The sequence below is a fragment of the Odocoileus virginianus genome, chromosome 13, assembly GCF_023699985.2.
Source record: "Odocoileus virginianus isolate 20LAN1187 ecotype Illinois chromosome 13, Ovbor_1.2, whole genome shotgun sequence".
In the NCBI taxonomy this organism is placed as follows: Eukaryota; Metazoa; Chordata; class Mammalia; order Artiodactyla; family Cervidae; genus Odocoileus; species Odocoileus virginianus.
The window spans coordinates 30,621,037-30,634,507 of record NC_069686.1 but is presented as its reverse complement, the minus strand read 5'-3'; the positions used below and the strand labels follow the sequence as shown (position 1 = coordinate 30,634,507).

The window sequence follows — 13,471 nt, the reverse complement described above, 5'->3', positions numbered from 1 at the left end:
TCAATTTGCTTCACTGAATGCTTTAACTTGAGAACTGTAGGAATACACGAATTTAAAATCTAGGAAATCTGCTGGCAAGAGACAGAGATCAATCTGATCCATTGGTATAAAGATTTCAAACCTGAGTGAAATAAGGGAGGAAGAAGTTTAATCCACTGACTAGGGGTGACTAATTCTCCCAGAAATACCTTGACAGTGAGGAACGAGACCAAGATCCCACAGGTTAATAAAGCACTTGACTCACTCTGTTCTACTTTTTGTCAATAGCGTTCTTCCCATTGTTACAAAGCCTGTTTCTTCACTAGGTGTTTTTAAAACTGTTTTAAAACTGTAAACTGTAAATATTCTCTTTTGAGGCCAACACTAGTGGGCCTCAAAGTGTTAATGAATATTTCAAAACTGTCTCAATTGAACCTAGACGGGCTTCTGACTTTAGTAAAGCTGACTGTGTAGGTAGCACCCCAAATTCTTTCAAATTATTCTGTTTACTGCTCTATGGAGCATCATGATTTGATGTGTTCATGGCATTCAACAAACATTTATGAAAAGCCTATTTTAATTATTTTTCCAGTTTTGGGGATAAAGGAAATTCAGAGATGAATAAAAAGTGAATAAAAATTCCATGAAGAGCTTGGAACCAGGCAGAATGAAAAAGTACTAGCTCAGACTTTAATGGTTAACAGTGTTTGAATTAAAAACAAAAACTCTCATCATTATTTCCCTGACTTATCCTAAGGGTGAACTAAATATTTAAGTGTATTATAAAAAATCACATTCTCTTTACTATTTTTTTCTTTTACCTGAGAATTCCCATCAGCACTGAAACTGGAAACATAGTTTGTGGTTTCTCACAATATCACTGACTTCAGCATGCTAAAATGAACACCCAAAAGGCAGGTATATTTTTCTTCTTTGCTACTTCTCAACACTTTTCTTCCTCTCCTCCTGCACAGAAAAAAAATCTTATAACTATAAACTGGTCTCCTGCTTGGATTAATTTTCTTCACCAAAACAGTGACCATTGTCAAATGCCTTCTTGCATCTCCATGGAAACTGTTTCCTTGGCCATAGACAAAGGTCTGCCTATAATACAATACCAGAAGAGCATCTGACGTTGTAGACCTCCTGTTTAAAATCACAGTGTAAGTGTAAAATGTAGATTTTATATTATTTCTGCCTGTCTGCTGCAGCTGGTAGGCCTTCATTCCAAAATAATATTTTTTCAAATGAAGTAGCAGAAAAGAGCTTTACATTTTTGTTATCCCTTCCAGCACAAAATAAAAAATGCCTGTGCTGCCACTACCTGATTCAATCAAGTGGAGTACATTCGATACCCACAGGCTACAAGTGCTGGAAAAGCTGACTTGTATTTTAATTAATAATGTGCTACACTTTCTAAACAGCTAGGCCTTTGGCAATCTGATTTGCTTTGTTCATTATTTGCTGTAAACAATTTTCAAACAACATGTAGGCAACTCTATTTCTGAATATCTCCTGCTAATTCATAAAATTAACAAAAATGTAGAGGAGAATCTTTTTCTTCCTTGCCCAAAAAATCTTTATTAAGCTTTAATCATAGCCAATAGAGGTTTAGGGATGGAAATATTGGGGTTTACAAGTCTAAGAGATAAAATGAAATACAAAAAACCACAATAAATTATATATAATCTGTACACACTACCAATTAACTAAAACACATATAATCAGGGTGAGGCATAAGTGTCCATTGAAAATCTGGTGACAGAATATGAAAAATATTCCATGGTTATTATTTTGTGTATTACTGTGTACTCTTTTGTGTCCCCTATCCATTTGTATGTTGAAGTCCTAATCACCCCTCCCCTGGGATGACTGTTTGCCTGGTATTGGGGCTTCCCTGGGAGCTCAGCTGGTAAAGAATCCACCTGCAATCCAGAAGACCCAGGTTGAATCCCTGGGTCAGGAAGATCCTCTGGAGAGGGGATAGGCTACAGTATTAGGGGGCTTCAGTATTCTTGGGCTTCCCTAGTAGCTCAGACAATAAAGAGCCCACCTGCAATGCAGGAGACCTGGGTTCAACCCCTGGGTTTGGAAGATCCCCTGGAGCAGGGAACAGCTACCCACTCCAGTATTCTTGCCTGGAGAATTCCATGGACAGAGGAGCCTGACAGGCTACAGTTAATGGTGACAAAGTTAGACACAACTAAGAGATTTTCACTTTCAGAGATAGCATCTTATGGAAGTATGCAAGTTGCATAAGATCATCAGAGTAGTGTCCTGATCTGACAGGATTCATATTCTTATAAGAAGAGATACCAAAGAGCTTGCTCACTCTGCCATGAGAACACAGTGACAAGGTGGCTGTCTGCAAACCAGGAAGAGATACCTTACCACAAAATAAATCAACCAGCACCTTAACCTTGGACTTCTCAGTCTATAGAACAATGAGAAATAAATTTTTGTTGTGTAAGCCACCCAGTCTATGGCATTTTGTTATGGCAGCCCAAGCTGACCAATACATTTGGGGAAGAGGAAATTGAAAGTATATAATCACACTCTTTATTTTAAGTAGAACATATACTCCTTCCCCAGATGGAGGTAAATGGTTAATCTTCACATTCACAGGACACAAATTTCTTAGAACAGTATTAAAGTTTAGGAGAGAGGACTTGGTTTAGACCTGAAGAATAACTTCAGAATTAGGGATATATATGGATAGAAGAATAACCTATTTCCTTTGCATGGCACTATATGGATTACAGGCTAACTCTTCTACAGATTGGCTTTACTCATCCCTATAAAGTCTAAAATAATTTGCATCACCAGTTTTGAAACAAGGAGACTGATAAAAATGACACAGTTGCAGGTGGTAGCACACAGAACAGGTAATAAAGTGTATTTGTGGTGAAATGAGGGTTAAACCCCTTCTGATCTCGAGTGTAGCACATAATGAGAGGCATAAAAGGACCAGTTTGAAGCCCATTTTTGGACTACGAATGACTTAAGAGGATAATTTAAGTTTTTAATTTAACTTTCTCCTCTTTCATGTTAAACTAATACTATCTTTCAAAAGATCATATTCCCATCATATTAACATAATCTACTAATCTAAAACTTTCATAAGACCATAGTGGCAATAACTACAGCTGAAATGAACCTGTGTTGGTATCTTCTCATAAAACGTGTTGACCATTTATTAATATAGTTATCATTCATGTAATAGATGTGCAATGAGCATCTATATTTTTTCATATGTTGTGTTTGGTACTGAATATACAATAGTGAAGAAAATAATCACATTTCCTGCTTTTAATGAGTTGGCATCTATTAATGCTAATTCCATTAACCCATCATGTATCTAGGACTAACCAGGCAATGGTCTCTAGATAGACAAAAATTTAAATATATAAAAATAAGATTTAATGATTACTTGTAAGAAAAAAAATTAAGAATTTTAATACACTATGATAAGTATAGTCACATAGAAGTATGTGCTATATGGAGTGGTTGGCCTAAAGTCAGAAATGATCAACTCTTCCTGTGGAGTGGAAACTCAAAGAAAATTTCATTTAAATGAAAGGAAGGATACTAGGTACAAATGGTGAGAAAAGGGATTTCTTCCAGGTGTAATAGTTAGTATAAATATATACAAGTCAAAATTAAGAGTAGGTTAAGAAGAAAATCAATTTCATGTACTTTCATTTTTTTATGTAGAAGGGTAAGATATAATGATGGATGTATTACAAGGAATAAAGAGCAATGAGGCTGGAGATAGAAACAGAACCAAGTCATAAAGAATTTTAAATGCCACCCAAAATAATTCTCCTTTCTTTTATAGAAAGTTGGAAACCATTGAGGAGTTGCAAGCAGAATAGTGAAATAAGCATATTTGTATTTAGAGAGACATATAACAATAATATGGAAGATGAGATAGAGAAATGTGAGACTAGAATAATCAATATAAGAGAAATAAGTTGGAGTGAATAAGGGCATAGACCAAGGCAGTGGCAGTGAAAATCAAGCTTCTTTATTGCTGTATTAGATCAAAAATACATCCAGTTCAGTCTGTTTTTTATGAACAAGAACTTCAAAGTTAGCAAGGGAGAATAGGATTGCCAAATTCCAAATAGACATGAATCTCTGGGATTAAAAAATCTGAAATTTCTTCAAATTCTCAAAAATCATGTATTTATTTAACAAGAGAACAACTGACTTACCAGTAGCACACAGAAACAAGGCTTGAGCTTGGATCCCATCATTTCTGTTCCAGCCCATCTATCACAACACGGAAAAAGGCCTCGATTTTATCTCTGTCCTATTTCACAAAATGGTAGGACTATCTGAAAAGATTACCTAGAAAGATGATTTTTCTCTTGATCTGCTCATAGTTTCCCATTGAAGCCTAATGATTTGTTGATCATGTAATCAAGTAAAACACAACCGAGGTGGAGAATTGAAGGATGTCCATGCAGCTAGCTGAAAGCTGTTTGTTATTTTCCAGGGCATTTAGTCTTAAAATAACTCTTAAGATACTAAATGCAGGCTTATAAATTTGCCTTGTATCCAGTCAAATAATGTCACTCCATCCAGAAGAACAGGGCCTGCAGAGGAATGTTTGCTAAATATATCAATAACATGAAGAGTTCCAGTTCTTATGAGAAAAGTATGTGGTATAACTCGGACCTCTTCAGGGTTGAGGAGGATACTTCATGATAAATCATGTCAGTCTTAGAAAACAACCTGCTTTGACAAGTAGTAAATTACTACAGGGGATTATAATCTGTCCCACTGTTTAATGTTTTCAACAAATGCCTTGGCAATTTAATCTTAAACCTATCAGCTAGATTTTTATTTTACCCTAACAGTTCAGAGGATAGTACCATATCGGTATCACTAGAGTTAAAAGCATTGCTTTGTATTGAGTGGAGCTGTTAACATTGAATTTACTCAAACTGTACCCTAGAGGTTCAATTGCTCACTGTAGCTGTGGGTTTAAAAGTATTCCATCACTTCAACTTACTGTGAGAGCAGCATAGGATTTCCAAATTCACAATAGACACAAATCTCTTGGACTTGGGAGCGAAAATCTGAATTTCTGCAAATTCTCAGGAATTTTAAAAAAATATGTTATTACTCTATTTTTCATAACACTGTCTTATATAATGGTAATGAGTGACCATCGTATTAACATGACTCATTCGATGTGACAGGGTTAAAGTCTCAGAACTTCTCTGTTAAAAAGATATAGTATTAAATGAATGTTTTATTTTGGTTTAAAACATGTCTGACAATGAACTGATTTTCTCTGTTTCTTAAGATACCTTCAAAACTTTTCATATTCTATAGTTGATATTATAGGTGTCATAAATTACTTAATAAATAAAAGTTATTAAGTTTAGTATTATTTACAAAGAATGGTAACCTATGGAGTACATTCAAACACTGGAAAATGCCAGTGAATATTATTGGGTGGTATTTGAACAAAATAACATTTGATCACACAGCAAAATTAAAGGCACTACACGGAATCAAATGTCGAAATTACCAATTTAAGTATTTTTATTGCTTCCAAAAGTTGTTTATTCTTGGAGCATCACTGACAGGATTTATATAATGTATACCACATGTATAAACTTGGTAGTATTTATTTTATTTACAAGGATGATGAACCACTAGCTAAAGACAGGACCACAAACACAGTTTACAACCTGGCCAACTATTCTAGTGGACTGCATAGTCCATGGGGTCGCAAAGAGTTGGACACAACTGAGCAACTTTCACTTCGCTTCAGCTATTCTGGAACTAAACAATCCTGACTCGTTAGTATCTTGACCAGTTCTATTTCCCCGATCCTTCCTCTGTTCCAAGAAGCATTAGCTTTATTCTCAGACTTCAGATGTTAACATTTCTTACTCTTGCCTCTGCCGTGAAGTTGTTCCATTAATGTTTCTATGTGGATTGTTTAGCTTTAATTCCTATAGAAATAAGACATTTTCTCGATTTCTGAATTGATTTTTTCTAGGATTTAGGATTCATAAAAACATTAATTCTCCTAAGAAATACCAAGAAGAAATTCCTTCATGGAAACACTAGACCCAATCATTCTCTTGCAATCTGAAGTCACTCTAGACACCGGCCACCGGACCAGCCAATCCAGGATTTTGAAAAAGTGAATTAATGTACACAGAGCATCCACATGGTCTGAAATCCATATTTCACCCACATAAAAATTATTAATTTCAAGTAAAAATAATTTTGTTTCAATAGTACCTGGGCCAAATGACTAGAGAAGCAATTTTTAAAATTTCATTCATTTTGTACTATTTCTTTTGGAATCAAGGAGTCAACTTGAATTCTTGATACGTACTTGTCCTGAGGTCTGGAAGAAGAAGATTAATTTAGGAGGTTATTCACTAAATTTATCTTATCCTAATAAATACAAATGGTTTTTCTCAGCTTCTCAGAGAAATTTCATAATTCTGTAATAGGTGAAATGCATATCTAAATAGTAATTATTAAAGGGATAATTATTAAATTATGCCATTGCTCTAAAGAAAAGTTTAACCTTTTTGAATTTTTCAAATCAGCACAGGCTCTATACTGTCAGTGATACCACTTTGATAATTGTTTATATAATCCTTGCATCCTTTTATGGATTTTGTCTGGATGTTATACACAAAAAAAATAGAGACCAAAGACCCAGTACAAGTCCCTGACATAACATTGTGACATCAGGTTCACTGGAGAAAAAGGGACATCTCCATCGAGATCTCTGCTCTCTGATTAATGAGGAGGCATTCATTACAACCCAGGAACAGACAGCACATCCACAAAGTAGAAACTTAATTTATTAGTCTATGGGGCAGAGGTTAAGGAACATGAGAAAGAGAAAGAAAAGGAGAAAAAAAGGACAAGATGGCGCAGTACAGAGATGTGAAGTTGCAAATGTCACAGGCTTAAGAATAGCAATAATGACTCCTGGAAATCAGCACATATTTAAAATCAGTGTAAATTACTTAAATAAGTAAATTATATTAAAAGATCTAAGTATTAATGATTCAGCTAAATGTGCCATTGTAAATGAACCCATATCACTGTCATTTATGATATGTACAGCTAATTCTATTAAGTTTTGTTGAAAGATCGAAAGAAAATGAAGTCAGCTACTAAAAAATAGAATTTTTAGAACATGTTTACCACCTACCGCCTAACTAGCTGGTGTCACAAGAGCCAAGTCAATGAGAACATGTTAGATGGGATTGCTTGCTTCCAAGCATGACCATTCAGTGGGTCTGGATAGAAACCAGGGCTGTCTGGAAGCCAGAGACCCAACATAAGGTTTACAGCCGAGCTGACTTCTGCTTCCATCACCTCTCTCCATGGCTGCAGCAATTCTCCAAGAGGGCTTGGGACCCTTGCCATATCTTCTTCCAAAAGTAAATACATCACTTCAGACAGTGCAAAGTGCAGTTATTTAAAATCTTTTACTTTGAAAGAAGTAAACGGCTTTCTTTTGGGGATTGTGGTATAAATAAAGTGCCACATCCACCGTGGAGTTTATTATGACTGGAACTAATAGTGATGTGATGTCATTTTACCATGTCATAGCTGGGGCAGATGCTGGCTAGCTCTTCACCAAACTTATTTCTTCTTCCTCCTCAGAACGCAGCTAGACTGTCTCTTCCTCCCTTGCGTGTAGTAGGCTGTGGCCACTAAACTTAGCTCCAGTGAGTAACTTTTGAGTGGAAGTGACTGACCCACAAAAGCCTCCCACACAAAGTCCTTCATGCTCTTTCTGCCAGCCTGGGGGTGGGTCGGAGTGTCTTGGCTGTGTTTGGGTGCCATGCATCAAGAAGGTAAAACCAAAGATGAAAAGGGTCTGGCTCCTTGAATCACCACTTAGAAGAAAGGCAGCCACCAGTTCAGAACACCTGTTTTGTCTTTTATGAGACTAAAATATAAATTTCTATTGTATTGTGCCATTACAAACTTGTCACTGTTATTCTTAAAATAGCTTATGTCACTTCCCTGTTACAATAGTTATCTTGTTATAATTTGTGTTTCACCACACACTCTTCAGAGAGTGTATCTGTAAAGCCAATGTGAATTTTCACTACAACAGGAACATGTCACTCATGCTCCATTAAATATATTGCTTTTAATAACTAAATTAGGATAATATAATTAATTACTGCTCACCACTGTATTTCCAAGATCCTCTCTGCTTTATTTCCCTCATTTAGGCATAAGTCTCAGGTCTTATCTTTTTTAAACTTTCAGGGTCTTAAGAATAGTAGACACTAGTTGAAGCAGTAAAAGGAAGCTTGTTGAAATCATGAGTATTGCTTATTGTTCTGGGATTTATTATTTTACTTCATATTCAACTTTTGTACCTCCACAGAAGTGAAGAGATCACAAAGACATCAGAAGTTAATTCAGTCCCAGATAAGCCTAGTATGAACACTTAGCCCCTCCAAAACAAAAACAAAACAAAAAACTGATTTAAAGGCAAAAGTATATAAATAGTTGGAAGGTTTTTAAGGCATCTTCAAGCTATTTTAAATTTTAGCTAATATGTGAGGAAAGGAGCAAAGACTGTTTTTTGTAATACTGAGGTAGTTTTGTAACACTGATCACTTTAAAGCACAATTTTAAAATGATCATCTCAAACTGCCAAGTAGCAGAGTATAATTGACTAATCTCTATTATTTATTCTGCCGTCTTCTTTCCTCCATTAAGTGTTTTGTTTAGAGAGAAATACTATGAAAACTGCTTTTCTCTTCCCAAGAAGAGTTAAGTCACATATGTTGTAATATATTTGCATTCATAAACAAACAGAACTCAGACAAACAAATTAAAAATGATTATTTATGCCTTAAGAAGCCACGTCCCCCTGAAGAGCCATCTAAAGGTCAACCATCGCCTCAAACTCTGCGGCATCCACCGTGACCTGGAAGTACATTGATAATGACCCCTCGGCTGTAGAACTTGAAGACTTAATCATTTGACATACAAGCTGCCCCGGGGGCATTGGGAGCTGGCATTTCCCTTTGTGAGCTGTACGCAAACAATATGCATTTTAAACAATTCAAAGCCCCAGTGCCTAAAATAGACCTGGCACAGCTCTCCTCCTCAGGAGCAGCTTCTCACCAGCTCAGCTCTCACTCGGAGGCACATGCTGGGGAACGTGGAGCTGGCGGAGGCAGCTGGAAGCAGGCGCTGTATGTACTATTGGCATCTCCCCCACTTTTCAAGGCACGCTTGTCATCTGTATCATCGCAAACTTAATTACAGGGCGATGCAACTCCAGACTCTTGGGGGAGGAATTTGTATACATTGTTCAGAGAAAGGAAACTCTTTGCTGGGGAAACTTGACCCCCTCTTTTTCTAAGTGCCACCTGAATTGAAGGTGTTTGCATAAAATAGCTTGACTGTCCTGTTCGTGATAGTGGTGCCGCCATATATCTGTGAAAGGAAACAGCAATAGAGTGGTTTAGACTGTCGTGGAGATTGACCCAAGACCTCCGTAGAGAGCTCTTTCTATTGTAACTAAGGCTGAGAAAGGGCTTCTCAGGTGGCGCTAGTGGTAAAGAACCCGCCCGCTAAGGCAGGAGATTTAAGAGAAGTGAGTTCAATCCCTGGGTCGGGAAGATCTGGAGGAGGGTATGGCAACCCACTCCAGTATTCCTGCCTGGAGAATAGGGGGGACAAAGGAGCCTGGCGGGTTAGAGTCCATAGTGTCGCAGAAGAGTCCGACATGACTGCAGTGACTTAGGACGCATGCAAGACAAAGGAAGAGCTGTGTGTCTAGAATCTCTGTTTTCTAATCCCAGGGAGGAAAACACAGGGTGGTAGACATGACAGTCCTTCAGAGGAAGGAATCCTGAAGGCTAATAAAAATGGCTCCCAGCTCAAAGAAGTACTGTTTATTTCTCTCTGATGTGAAAGAAAAAGAAAGTGATCAGGAAATTCCTCTGCTTAAAATGCCAGTTTCATCTTTTTGCAACCAGAACTACCCAAATACCTACCCATCATTGGCTTCCCTTATGATTCAGCTGGTAAAGAATCTGCCTGCCATATGGGAGACCTGGGTATGATCCCTGGGTTGGGAAGATCCCCTGGAGAAGGGAAGAGCTACCCACTCCAGTATTCTGGCCTTGAGAATTCCATGGACTGTATAGTCCATGGGACTTTCACTTTCACTTTCATTTTTTTAGACAACCAGTGGGAAACCTCTCTCCTGTAGTAATACCATTTGGTGAGTTGCACATGGCCTTTGCATCCATAAAGTGAGGAGAGTTTCCATTCCGCACAGCATGCAGATATCCCAAAACTCAGGCCTACCTACTGAGACAAATGAATGGATCAGCGATAAGGTTATTTGGCAGGGGTGGTAAAGAATCCACCTGCCAATACAGGAGTAGGAAGAGATGCGGGTTCCATCCCTGGGTCGAGAAGATCCCCTGGAGGAAGGCATGATAACCCACTCCAGTATCTTGCCTGGAGAACCCCATGGACACAGGATCCTGGTAGGCTACAGTCCATAGGGTCACAAAGAGTTGGACCCAACTGAGGCGAGTCGGCATGCATCATCACTAGACATTGATTCAACCATTTATTCACTCAACAAAACTTTACTGAGCTAAGTGCTATATTTGATAGGAAGATGGCTCTAGGGAAAAAGTGCCAGCCAGATGTGTATACAGGTTGCTAAAGCAGGCAGTGTTGTGAGTGCTTTGAGAAGGTTCACCCTGAGGTTATTGGTCACAGGTATTTGATTCTTTTTTGCTACTTAATATTTCTTATAATTTATTTCATTCAATGAAGGGTTTAATCTTAATCAAAAGAGGGGGAGACAAAGAAAATAAACACAAGAAAAGCTTAGCACCATGAAATGTGATGTCTCTCTCCTATTTTTCCCATTGCTTGACACCAAGAAAATGAAACCTTTCTCTTGCCATGTGTTGTTTTAATAAACTGTGCATTAGTTTCGTTCAACTGCTCCAGCCCCTGGCTATCCACTTTTCTGTATATTAGTTTTAAATACACATAGCTTGCAATAACACCACAGCCAAAGCTGTGCCTCAAGTTAAGAAACAGTTAGGATTGCTTTACATTTGCAGTCCCATTGAAAACATTTATTCAATCAGAGGAAAAAAATAAATGTGGTCCCTCAGCTCTGTCAAGTATAAACTGTTATTGATCCCTTAAATGAAATTTGTTCATGCTGATCGATCAAACACATTATCTTTTTTTCCAGTCTATTACCAGCAATTGGAAACTCTCAAGCATCAATAGTTGTTTGACCATATACAGCTGTAAATTTAGATGACTATTTTCAAACCTAAATTATTTCTCCCCATCCATCTCTCCCAAAAAGTAACATTGACATTGAGATGATTTCTCTCCAAGCTGATGGTTAAAAAAAATAATTGAGTAACATTTTGACAATAATTGGTGTCTCTCCTGCTAAGGTACATGGCAGTAGGAAAGCATCAAGCTGTAAAACACGACTTCATGACAGCAGACCCTGCTCTCCTTCTCCTGGTCCCCTTACACTAGGGGCTATCTCAAATTCTTCATACATTGTTAGCCATATTTGACACAGAATCATTTATTATTGAACTTTCCTCCTTACAAGTTCTGTTATGGTGGGTGGCACCTGACTTATTATCCCACTCTAGTTGTATGCACCTTACAGAACAAATCAATCCACTAGGAGCACAACCTCTCTACAGAGCAGCCAATGTTCATATCAGAGATGCACTTCAGGGGAGCTTATACTTCCATGACATTTTTAAAAGTGAGTCTGATCCAATAAAGTCAATGTATTCTTCTCATTCATTCACTCATTCATGTATTCATCCAGCAAGTTTTCATGCCATTTATTCATTCATTCTAGTCTCAGAGTTATGCTTTATATTTCTGCTTAGATACCACTATAAAATGACTTAATATATTATATATTTATTATATTTATTGCATTGCAAGTTGAATTGTATTTCCTATATACACAGTGAAGTGAAGTACAATAAGTTGATTACTTAGATGTTAAACTTGCCCCAATACCAGCACAATATGTTAGGTTCAATAGTCATAACGACATAAATCTGAAAAACCTAAGAACAGATCTAAATTGTCTAACTAAAAATGTAAATCATTATAGTTAACCAGAGGAACATAAACACTTGTTTGAAATAAGACAATGATTTCACTCTCATTTCAGCACACAGGGAGAATTTTACTGTTCTTATTTTGTTTCTCAATAGTGATATATTTATATTTTATGATAAAAGATCATTGTTCACACAAATTCTATCAGTGAATAGATACATGCATTGGGTTGATTCAAGTATTATGGAGCCTTTTTCCATCTAGTTCACCATTTGACCACTCATCAGAGCAAACTTGCTTTTAGGTTAGACTATAAAATTAGTTTTTCACTACTAGTTTCAATTGTCAGCTTTCTAGAACTCAAGTTATATCTTCAAAAGAAAATTTACAAATGACTGTATTTTTTAAAAAGCAATTTTTATCTCTTAATTGCCATCATTAGGGACATACTTTCTACAGCTGTAAATATTGTATATGTTTGTCTTGTATCCTGCTGGTAGGTAACAATTTTCCACACAAGCTTAGACAGTAGTGACTCTTTATTAAAACTAATAAGAGAGGGAACCACAGATTTTTAAAAATTATTTTGAAAATTATTACTGACAAGTCTGTGTTGAATTCCTAAGCAGAAAGACACAGTGAGAAGTTAACATGCCCTGTCACCACAACAAGCTAGTGGCATTTCTGCCTTGTTTGTATAAAAAAGTACTTCTTAGCAGGTGCCATTCTACTATTGTCTAAAGTTCCATTTCTCTTATGAAAGCAAAGTGATGGTCTGTTGAAGGAGTAAAAAATATCAAATGCATCAGGACACAAAACCAGATTTCAGTGAAGTTTGCTGATTATGAATCTCAAAACCCCAGATATAAATATTAATATAGTAAGCAGTAGGTAATTGATAATAGAGTCAAAATCAGAAAAATATAAACCAATAAGAAACAACATTATCAAACTAAGAATTTCATAGACTAGAAAATACTTCAAGTATTAGAGAACCATGACCTTCCCAGGTGGCGCTGGTGGTAAAGAACCCACTTGTCAATGCAGGAGACATCAGAAAGGCTGGTTTGATCCCTGGGTTAGGAAGATTCCCTGGAGGAGGGAATAGCAACCTACTCCAGTATTCTTGCCTGGAGAATCCCATGGACAAAGGAGCCTGGTAGGCTACAGTCCATGGGGTTGCAAAGAGTCAGACATGACTGAAGTGACTTAACATGCACGCACGCATTACAGAATCTCATTCTTCTTACATCAGCTCAATTCATCTTCATATGTTTGCTTTGTCTTCCACTTCAATAGTCTCAACTGATCAACAAAATATATTGCTGGACAGAGATCTTCAAGATAAAAAGCAATGTTGTTAGCCTGTTTACCATCT

The 13,471-nt window shown here is 37.0% G+C and overlaps 1 long non-coding RNA gene across 1 annotated transcript; it reads left to right on the top strand.

Annotated features, from left to right (window-relative positions):
• Positions 1 to 1,083: 1,083 nt before the first annotated feature.
• On the top strand, positions 1,084 to 2,456 carry LOC139037997 (uncharacterized). The gene is made up of 2 exons (XR_011490900.1): positions 1,084 to 1,142; positions 2,204 to 2,456. It is a non-coding gene; the product is annotated as an uncharacterized lncRNA (long non-coding RNA).
• The last annotated feature ends 11,015 nt before the right edge of the window (positions 2,457 to 13,471 follow it).